This window comes from Apteryx rowi, unplaced genomic scaffold (genome assembly GCF_003343035.1).
Source record: "Apteryx rowi isolate R43461 unplaced genomic scaffold, aptRow1 scaffold_75, whole genome shotgun sequence".
Lineage (NCBI taxonomy): Eukaryota > Metazoa > Chordata > Aves > Apterygiformes > Apterygidae > Apteryx > Apteryx rowi.
The window spans coordinates 2,959,881-2,970,274 of record NW_020451038.1 but is presented as its reverse complement, the minus strand read 5'-3'; the positions used below and the strand labels follow the sequence as shown (position 1 = coordinate 2,970,274).

The 10,394-nt window shown below is 45.8% G+C and overlaps 1 long non-coding RNA gene across 1 annotated transcript; it reads right to left on the bottom strand.

The window, feature by feature from the left end:
- Window positions 1-5,901: 5,901 nt before the first annotated feature.
- LOC112976644 lies at window positions 5,902-7,922 on the bottom strand. The gene is made up of 3 exons (XR_003257108.1): window positions 7,826-7,922; window positions 6,777-6,939; window positions 5,902-5,948 (listed from the first exon to the last, which is right to left on the bottom strand). It is a non-coding gene; the product is annotated as an uncharacterized LOC112976644 (long non-coding RNA).
- Between the last annotated feature and the right edge of the window lie 2,472 nt (window positions 7,923-10,394).

The following is a 10,394-nucleotide window of genomic DNA, read 5'->3' as shown; positions in this document are numbered from 1 at the left end:
GACGGCGCTCCCAGGAGGAGGGTACAGAACAGGTGAGTGGGACCCCATCACTTGGCCAAGGATACGGCGAGAGCAGAGCAGGGAGGTTGGCTGTGCAATCCTGAATCTCTTTGGACACTACAGAGTAGAGACAGTGCCAAAGTACAAAGTCCTCAAAATTGGGGGGGTCCGGGTCTGGCAGTCTGGTTCTGAACCTTCAGCTATGATGTGACTGTTAACCCACCAGGCACTCAGTTCAGTGACTGTGACCCAAYGTAGACTCACGCTTGAATAGATTAGATGTTTTTGTGAAGTCTAATTCTCCTGCAGAATCACCTGAATTACATTCTTCTTTTTTCAAAACACCAAACATCCAAAGCAATACTAGTACTGTTCTAAGAAGAGGACTGATTAGCAAATTGCTGCTGGTAAGATAATAATGGGAGCAATGAACCACAAAAGCTGAGTGTAGAAACTCTACAAATAAGTCAATAGTTGCAGCGTGGGACTATGAATCAGGGGCTCTGGAAGGACAGGACCAACCACATGTGCACTGTATAACCTGAAAAAAGTCTCACATGCTTTGAATTTTCTTTGAAGTTGTATTTCACCAAGTCGTAGTAAACCCTGCAAAGTGGCAGGCCAAGATCCTCCGACATGTTCTATAGGTGAATCACCTTCTTGCAGCTGACGTGTTGCTCAGCACAAAGGAAAAGGGGAGCATGCTTTGTGGTTGGACCATGAGCAAATACTCATGTTGGGCAAGGACATTATCTTTGGAAACCATGGCCAATTTCTGTGTCTTCATGATGGGGAGAGTCACTGAAGACCACAACAGAGAACACATAATATCTCAACCAGCTCCACAAATGTTTTTTTTCACAGTTCCACCCAAGTATAAGTCCTACTTGCTGGACTTGCAGTATGTTCAGAGTATTTCTTTACCCCCCCCCTTTCCCCTCTTATCAAAGAGATGAACTTCAATAAAACAGTTCCAGCTGCCTTAAAAAGAGAGAAGGCTCCTATTTCCTGCTTCAGTACAGGGGTTAAGAACAATGTTTCTGTTCATCACAGAAATAAACATTAAACGAATGTTGAGTTATATCCCTCCTGTGACCAATGTTCTAGCTTGGTTTTTAAAGTTAATTCTTCATACACTTTTTTTTCCCCTCTTGTTCTGTCTTACATTTGTCCAGACTCCCATGTTCCTAGGGGACTAATTACCCACTCAGCAGTTACTCTGAAGTCCAATTGTAATGGTTGGCAAAACTCTGCTCTTCCATGCGAGCTTTCAGAATAATATTTCAGCTTGTTTCAAACAGCACCACTCTCTGGAGCTTCTTACCAGTTTGCTTTGCCCTGAACTGAGTTTTATTGTGCTGCTGTTGAGAGCTGATTGCTTGTCACAGAGCAGATATTCTCAGCAGAATAATTAAAAATAAACAAACAAAAAAACAAAACAAAGGCATTGCTCATTTAAAAATGATCCACTGCGACATCATGTTCTATTTTCTCATCTAATGAATTCTTAGTATCAATGTAAGTAATGAAGAAAACACTTCAGACCTGGATTATACTTCCCCAAAATACAGATGTGATCATAGCAAGTGTTTTCATTCACACTAACCTTGGACTTGTCAGAAAATTTGGGGAAAGTTTAGTCATACACCCTGTGATCTAAAGATGCACTTTTTCTTATTCTATAGGTGTTTGGATGCAAAATAGTCATCCCTTCCGGAGTCACAAGAAATAACTGAGATCTCAGTTCAGATCACTGGCATATATTTTTTCCCATAAACACTGCTTGGGAGGAATCCATTTCCTTTCCCACCTTGCTACTATTTAATTGTCTATATGGGCAGAAGCAACTTACCTCATCTCCTTGCTCTTCAGTTTCTCCACCTGTTCAACGAAGACAATAATTTGATGCTGTACAGTACTGAGCACACTGATGTTCATAAGAAGCATTTAGGCTGATTGGTGAAAAATATGTAGAAAAGAAGAAGATGGCGAAGTATTTTTTTCAGGATGCCTGAGTCATGTCAATGGCACAGGGAATGTGGCAGTTCCTGTGGCAAGAACCTGCAGTCACTGAATGGGAAAGAACATCGCATCTTACTTAATCATTTCACTCTTCTGTAACCTCCAATTAATGACCATGCTAAGTCATCTTTGTCTAGAGAAAAGATACCTCTAAACCTCTGCACTCCAGAAGAGTATCAGCAGTTGCCCAGGATTTGACGAAGTAGACTTGGGATCCGTCTGTTGTAGAGATACAACACAGCACCAGCCTGTGGCTCTAAAGCCAATTTACCCCAATACTTGGGCAGAACTTAGACCCGGCCCATTTTTTGGCTTAAGCCTGTATCTAATTGTGAGATTTCTGTGGAACTAATGCGCACTTATAGGGCTTCTCTAGATAGCACTACAGCTCCTGTCAATCAACAAGCATCAGCTCTGTTATTACATTTAAGCACTAATCATGCCAACTTGTCAGGTTTAACTGAAGTTCATTATTATAATTCTTTCGTGCAGTGGAGTTGTTGTCCCAATATCACAGCCCCTACGGTAAATACAAGCTTATTTCTGCCCCGCAAACAGCGAAGCATGGCAGTGCCAGCCCTTCTTCTCATGGCCTCGCTGGGATAACCAGCCAGTTAAGAAAGCTAAATTCTCCTTTCACCCCCAGAAATAAGAGAGAACAGTTATCACCGGTCAGAGAAAATGCAAGGGTCAGTGGTTCCGGGATGTCGAGTTTCTCGCCTGTAGCATGCAAAATCAATTATAATCACATGTGCAAGTTACTTGCTGATGGGCTAGTCTCCATGGACCCAGAGCAACACCAATACTAACCAGGAATTTCACTGGCAGGCTCAGTAGAGGATAAAGAAATCAACTGCAAAGTCTGGCTCTTTATCAGCATTAATCCAGTAATTAACTATTTACTTTGAGGACTTGGCTGAGTCCTATTTCCAGCTCAAAATTACACATTTTCTAAAGATCTTTTCCTTACCTGTACTCCTACATGTTAAAACCTTAATTCCCTCTCCATTTTTAAACTCTAGCAAATTTTTTTTATATTGTTTTATACATCTCATAGTTTCTTCACTTTGTTCTTTCTCTACATTTTTCTTATTTTGGACATCAAGGCATCATAAATGCCTTGCTTACATTTCAGGTCATCTCTTAGGTATGTCCCATTAGATTGCAGCGCACTAGCCCAGTGCCCCATGTGCAGCTACTGCTGAACAGTGTTGATCTGCCTAAAGGAAAGGACACTTTGCACAGCCACGGTCATGCTGGAACTCCTCCTGCTGGAATTACAACTTGGAAAAAAACACGTATTTCCAAAATCTAAACCTGGGAGCTGTTCTTAATCTGTCAGCACCTCTTTAAGAAGAATCTAGGAACTGCTGGGCATTCATATAAAAATTAAAACCATCAAGCACTCCTTCCTTCCTTCTGACCTATGCACCGAGCAGCCAAAGTGGACTGTAGGTTGGGCCAGCACACAGCTGACCAGCCGACAGAATCCGAAATCTCACTTCACCTACCTAGGGTTAGAATCAGCCCACTGCAAGCTGGGTCTGGCAGATGGGAAAATGTCAGCAGCGTGTTACCAGGGGGCCGGTCTGGTGAAGGGCCGGCAAGGCTCAAGCAACGCTTGTAATGGTGCCAGGAGGTCACAGTGAATCACGTCCTGCTGAGCTGCACAGCTCCGTTTCACGGCTCTCTCGCCCTGCCGTAGCCTCGGGGAGCACAGCAGGCTGGAGCGCCTCGGGGCGCAGGGAAGGGAGTCCCCACTGCCCCTACTCTGGGTTTGTCTCTTCCTTCCCTGCAGCACCAGGAAACCTTCCCCATTGCAAACAGTAATGCATAGAGGTATATCTGCCAACTTCATTTTACCATAGCTGGTAAGGTGCAAGCTGAGGCTGCTGCTTTAACTGTCGCCGTTACCTTCAGCAGACCTCAGCAGCAAATGTTCAAAATAGCTGCTTACAGATAACGGACTTTTTTTCTCTTAATCAGTCCCAAGGAGATGAGCACCACGCCAAAGCGAGTGATTTACTGGCACCCTCTGTTGTGCTGGCTGCTGCAGTTCCAAGACAAAACGCATTTGCATGTGCCAGCCTGAGCCCCAAGCTCAAAAGGCTGCAAGTTTGCTAGAGTTTTATCTCAGCCACTACCCTGCTCACAGGTCAAAACTGGAGGATGCTCCTTTTAAAAGCAATTTCCATCCCTTTTCAATCAAAGGTTTCATGATGTCTGGAGCAGCTGGAATTTGCAGGGAACAGCCAGGCATGTAAGCATATATCCACGGTGCAGAGCAACATGGGCCACCTGGGCTGCCATTCAGTAAGCTATTACTTGTGCTGCTCAGACTGAACCAGCGGTGGCCATGCGACTCCAGCGCAGCTGCAACCACTGCTGGAGAAAATTGCCAGGCCTGGCTTTGGCAGCGCTAGGAAGAGGTACAAAATTTCAACTTTTGACGTCATGCCAGCAGGATGGACACTGCCCCCGGGGTGGCACTGGGGGTCCCAAGAGCCACCCCCAGGTCTGAGATGTCTCAAGCTCTGACATCTGTCCAGATCGGAGATTGCACACAATTCCCCTGAAGAGACATGTTGTGCAATACTGAAACAAACTTTACTGTGGAATCAGGCTTAACTGTGCCTTATAGCAAATTGGTTCAGCACTTCCAGGATCAGGCCTTTAGTGCTTAAAAACAGTGCAGTTTTGGCCAGTAAATGAAATTGGTGCAAGTCAGCTCAAAAAGCTGTTTAATAATGTGCCTTTGGGGGAGAACATCATGGGATTTTAAAACAGAGGGGCCACAAGCATGCAGCAGCAAAGCGATGGATGAAAAGACCCATTTGCCCTCACAAGCTGGGCTGTTGGCACGGGACAGAAGAAGAGGGTTTGTAAGCCTTTTGGAACTGTTGTTTTTTTGTTTTGTGTCAGGACAGTGTCTAGCACAAATGGACTTGGRCAAGAGAAATAAAGGTTACAAAAATCCCAGGGATCCCTCAGTCAGGAAAAGCGCATGAAGATATTAAGGTCTCTTCTGGAGTAAGAGGATTGAGGAGGGCTCATGGGGGAGTTGAAAGAAGGCTGGAGTCAAGTGGGGGAGAGAAATCGGAGCACATGCAAAAAGGCTGCGAGGCAGCCAAAGGAGCTGGACACAGACAGGAGCAAAGAAAGTCCCCAAGGGCTCGCAGGCATCTRTAAACTGCATGGGACAAACGGTTCAACTCTGGCTTCAGAAAGCAGGATGTCACCTCCAAGGCGAACGTTGCCGGCTGGCATTTTTGTCAAAGCAAGAGGAAATGAGCAATGGAGGGGCCACTGAGCTTGAAGACGGACCAAAGAACTGAAAGACAGAGGTGGAAGCTTGGCAAAAGGGAATGAGAGTCTGCAAGTTTCCCAGAAAGGGCTGAGGCAAGTTGCCGGCAGAGCTACAATCCGCTGGGGCAGGAGCAGGACTGTATCCAGGCACCCCAAGTGAGGCCCAGCTGTGGCACCGCTTTTCTGGAAGGAAACAGAGGATTGAAAGGTGGCCCAGTCCCCAGAGCCCAATGGGTGAGACAATTCCTCATAAAAACACAAGCCAGCAGGAAAGCTTCAGCAACCCAGAACAAGAGGTGCAGAAAGGAGTGAAAATGCCGAAAAATCACCTTGAGAAGAGGCTCCCAAGCACCCTGGAAGGAAGCCTTCACCTGGGACAGGGCCAGACAGAGAACTTGGCACTTCTTGACCTTCTTTGGAGCCCACTGAGGCCCAGACAGGAGACAGGAGCTCAGTTATTGCAACCTCCTCGTCCCTTACCCCCGCCTTCAAGAGGAAAATGGGCCAGGCGGCTTTCTGGCTGACTTCAGCATCACAGTCCCCATGCCTGCTGAGCATCCACGTGGGCTGCCTTGTTAACTTGAGTGGCCATACATTGATGGAGCTGCAGAATTTACCCTCTGAAAAAGAGATCAAGCTGTGATGCAGAAAATCGTAATGCAAGCAGATCTAACACAGGAGAGCCTAAAAGAAATCACAATGAATGGGGAGGTACATTAGGCAAATTCCTAGAGTTTTCTTTGGGCTTGTCCCAAAGTGATGCTATACATTTAAACGGGCAAACTTGGAGCAACTTAAGAGACCTTCAGTAAGAATTGGGATATGTCTAACAAAACATAGATATAGTGTAGTGGTAAAACTGCTTGTTAAAGATCCTTTTCACTCATTACCAGTGCCAAAGACAGAAGATGATTTACAAGACACTAAGAAAAGTGTCAAGAAAATAAACAGAAGTCTTTAACTAGTTCTTGAGAACAATTTAGCTATAGGTTAGGCTTAGAGAGTACTGAAAGGACTACTAGTACTTAGTTTAGGAAACTAAATATGAGGATAACAGAAAGCTAAACAGTCTCATTTTACAAGACCCTTTCCCACAACCACCACTGATTGTAACAGCTGTGGCAAGCTCCATCCAATTTTATCTGGGCAGCTTAAAAGGGAGAATTGGCAAAAGGATCTGAAGGGCTGGCGCAAGATGGCTTTCCCTGCTAGGTACAGCCTGGGGCAATTCGGAGCAATAATTTTTAGCTCTTACAGTGCATGAGCGTGGCAGGCCATTGGAGAGGGTACAGCATGGCAAGCATTTCAGCCTGTTTTCTGTACCTGGTTGTTGTCCTGTTGCATTGCTAAACTTTGAACGGGAGCTGCTATATCAAAAAGGTTTACAGTAAGACTGAGGCTGCCAATCCGAGCTCAAACCAAAGCTGTTCCAAAAATAGGTGATTTACCTTGGACGTGCTGTTGCCGACAGGGGAAAAAGCCATGGGCAGACAGATCCTGCTGAGCCAGCCAGTGTCCCAGGGCCTCACAGAACTGCTGATGATGGGACGAGTGCTCCTAAGACACAAGGCTGATCGGTGGGTTTGCCAATATTGCACAACCACTGGGGAGCTGGGGTGAGAAGAGAAACCCATTTCAGTGGACACCTGAATGCAGCCGAGTCTTTTCAGCAATATAAATGGCTCTTGACCCTACGCCTGACTCATCCTCCCAGTGTTGCAAAATCCCTGCTCATATCATATGCAGGTGGTAGGATTTCTAAATTGGAAGCAATGTTGGAACAAGAACAGAAAAGGCATTCAAGGGTGATGGTTTAACCTGGCACAAATCTATGTCCAGCAGAGTGAAATTACTACTGTACCCAAAAGAAACTCCTGTCAGTGGCTCTGAGCATTCCTGTCCCCATTTTTCCTAGGGAAAAGTCTRGGGTCAGGATACACCTTACATCTCTAGGGTGAAAACTTAGAGTAAGCAACAGCAAAGAACAACTGGATAAGGGATCATAGACCTGCAGTGACACAGCCCACAGCCCAAATGCAGCAATGCTGATGCTTTCTCCAGGCAGCTCAATTGCAAATACTGCTCTCAGGGAGACCACAAGGAAATTGCCGTCCCAGGAGAACAACGGACTGAAGGAGAGGTGACTGCCCTGCGGAGCTGGGAATGGGGCTGCAGGGACAGAGGCCAGAGAAGCTGTAGTAGGAATTCATCTCCTGTTAGATGAAAATGGGCAGAGTCTAAGCCAGATGACCACTGAGACTTAGATAACAGTGAAATCAGGATGGGGATTGACAAGGAGAGATGCTGGCAGAACATGGGAGGCAAATACAAGGGAGACAAATGTGAGTGAACTTCATCTCCTTACCTCTGTCTAAAACTCAGACATCAGTGTGTGAGCTCATCACCTCTGGCTCTTAGTAGGCAGCAGACACCTCCAGAAGGAAGATAGGCATTGAGAGTTCAACACAACAGAACTGAATCCATAGGAATGACTTACCTAAACCACTGACCCCAGAAGAGGTCTGTCACCAGCTGAGCTGTGTGCAAAGAAGGATTTTCCTACAGGCTGAAGGGATCCATGGGAAACTGGATATCGTTTAGTAATAACAGTATTCAAAACTAGGAAGAGAAAGCAGCCAAAAAACAAAGTTACAGTAAGTATTGGCAGTGTTGCTATGAGGGAAAGCCCAGAGGAAGGAGCACTATTTGGGCAGGATACTGGCTGTAAAGAGGCTTGGGACTGCAAGCGTTTTGAGCATGACCCACTCAGCATTGCAGGAAACAGCCTTTTCTTCTCTTGTAAAAGAGGGTTGCCTCTCAGAAACACCCAACCCCTTCACCGATGCCTCTGACCAGAAACAGCCCGCCAGCCCCAACCACAGGCAGATTGCTGGGCTTGGAAAGGCACCTCCATCCAAGACGTGCTGGGGCAGAAAGCTCTGCATCCTGCCAGGGGATACAGGAAGGGGTTCAAGCTGGGAACCGATGGAGGCAGTAGGCAGCTCTTGGGAGGTTATCGCACTTGTGAGCAGTTTGGGGGTAAGTGATCTGCAGCTAGTGACTGTGTGAGTGGGCCTGCAGTTAGTTTTAAGGCAAGAGGCCTCTGAGTTAATGGCAGATATAGATAGCAGCCTGCTGCATTAAGTGAACTTTATTCCATTTGCAAAACAGCATGATCTCCACATGCTGCCGCTCGGCTGTCTGCTGGCCATGTTCAYGGGGTCAAGCTGTATCGGATGGATCTGACTCACTTCTTGCATCAGACCTACAAGAAAATGAGTCAGAGACAGTCTTAAACACCCCAGTCAGTCTCTTAAGCCTCCTTAGGTCTCCTACCTAAAATCATCTCTATTTGGTGATTTCTTCAGGACTTGAATATGAGGCTCATTCAAAGGTGTGTTGGGGGGGGTGACAATAATTATCGGTCAAGGATGTCAGCAAAAGAAAAAGCATTTGAGGGATACGTACCTAAAAGAGTAGAGGAATTTGCACTGGGGATTGGTTGTTATCTTTGCTGCTTTTACACCTGTGGAAGCCAGAGCATGTTGCATTTAGGTGGAGAGTGCTGGTGCTCCAGAAAGAGTCACAGAACAAAACTCAGTAAGGACCACCAGACTCTGATGGACTTGGTAAGGCATCAAGAAAATGGGATCTGACCCTAATGGAGAGGGAGGAAACAGGAGGTGTGGGAAAGAAAGAAGTAACAGGAGCCTGGGGTGACTTGCATGCAAAGCAGTAGGAAAGGAACGGGACTTGCAGTTGCATCAAAGGAGATCCTGCCTGGGCCAAGGGCCCAGCTGGGGACAGAAGCAGGGAGAACAGGGAACAATAAGAGTTTCATTACTCAGATGACGCCTTTGCCTCATCTCTTAGGGAGGAATCGGAGACTAGGACAAGACTGAGGAGCTGCCAATCTGGAACAGACCAGTGGTGCCTGCAGTCATGTACCCGGCTTCCAGCAGAGGCCAAATTTGGATGGTTTAGAGGAAAATCTTCGATAGCAACCCAGTTCCAGGAAGAGTGCAATATGTCCAGTGTTTGCTCATGTTGGGATAGCTACAGAACTGTAGCAGGGCAGACATGCTATTTATAAGCATATCAGATGTCAGCTAAACTCTTTGCACTTTCTATAGATCATACATCAAGTCTAATGAGAAGGAACACAGGCTTGAGGGAAACAAATGAGCACAGGTTAAAGAAGAGGTGTCTTATTAATACAATACATACGGCAAAGAACGGCAGCTGGCCCTGTGCCCAGAGCTTCTTACAAGGCCTCTGAAAGCCAAGCAAGATCACTTTACTAACAACACCGTGAGAAGGAAGGGTTGAGAATGCTGGGTTTGATGGTTCTGCATTATTAGACAGAGAATTGTTTGCTCCTGAAAAAAGGATACAAACCTATTCATAGATGCCTCATTATGCTCTCTTCCAAGTACGTGCTGTGCATAATAAAATAAGCCAGTTTTAAAGGGTTAACTCTCTCTCTCTCTCTCTCTCCAAACCTACTACAAGAGAACTAGAATACAGATTTAAGCACAGACAAAAGATGATAGTTGTTCCAATTAATGATCCAGCTAGCATCTGTTCTTTCTAATTAGTTGAAGTATGGTTTTGTCTAGAGACAGAATTGCTGAGCAGAAGTGTGCTGGCTTCTTTTCTGCTTAGACGGCTATTCTGATCTCTCTTGGTCTTTGGAAAATTTTTCTGTTTCACAGAGGCTAAAGTCTATTGCGCACTGATATTTGGTACGTGCCCATAGACTGTGTTCACTGCAACTGACTGCAAATCTGTGTTTCCCACTGGGGGGAAGACTGATACAGGAAGAGTTTTTACAGATACCCGCCACGCACACATTTGTGCATTACCTCACTTATCGGTGACTCAGTTTTGTTCTGCAAACAGACGTTTTTGTAGAACAGATGCTGGTGGATGCAGGAGGGTTCCCCAGGACCTGTTAACCTTCCTGGTTTGATCCTTCACCCCACCCTTTGTAAGAAGACCTTTGAGGATCTGCGTGTTTCGGTTACATACAGATGAATAATTTACAAGCCATGGCTGTTGGAATA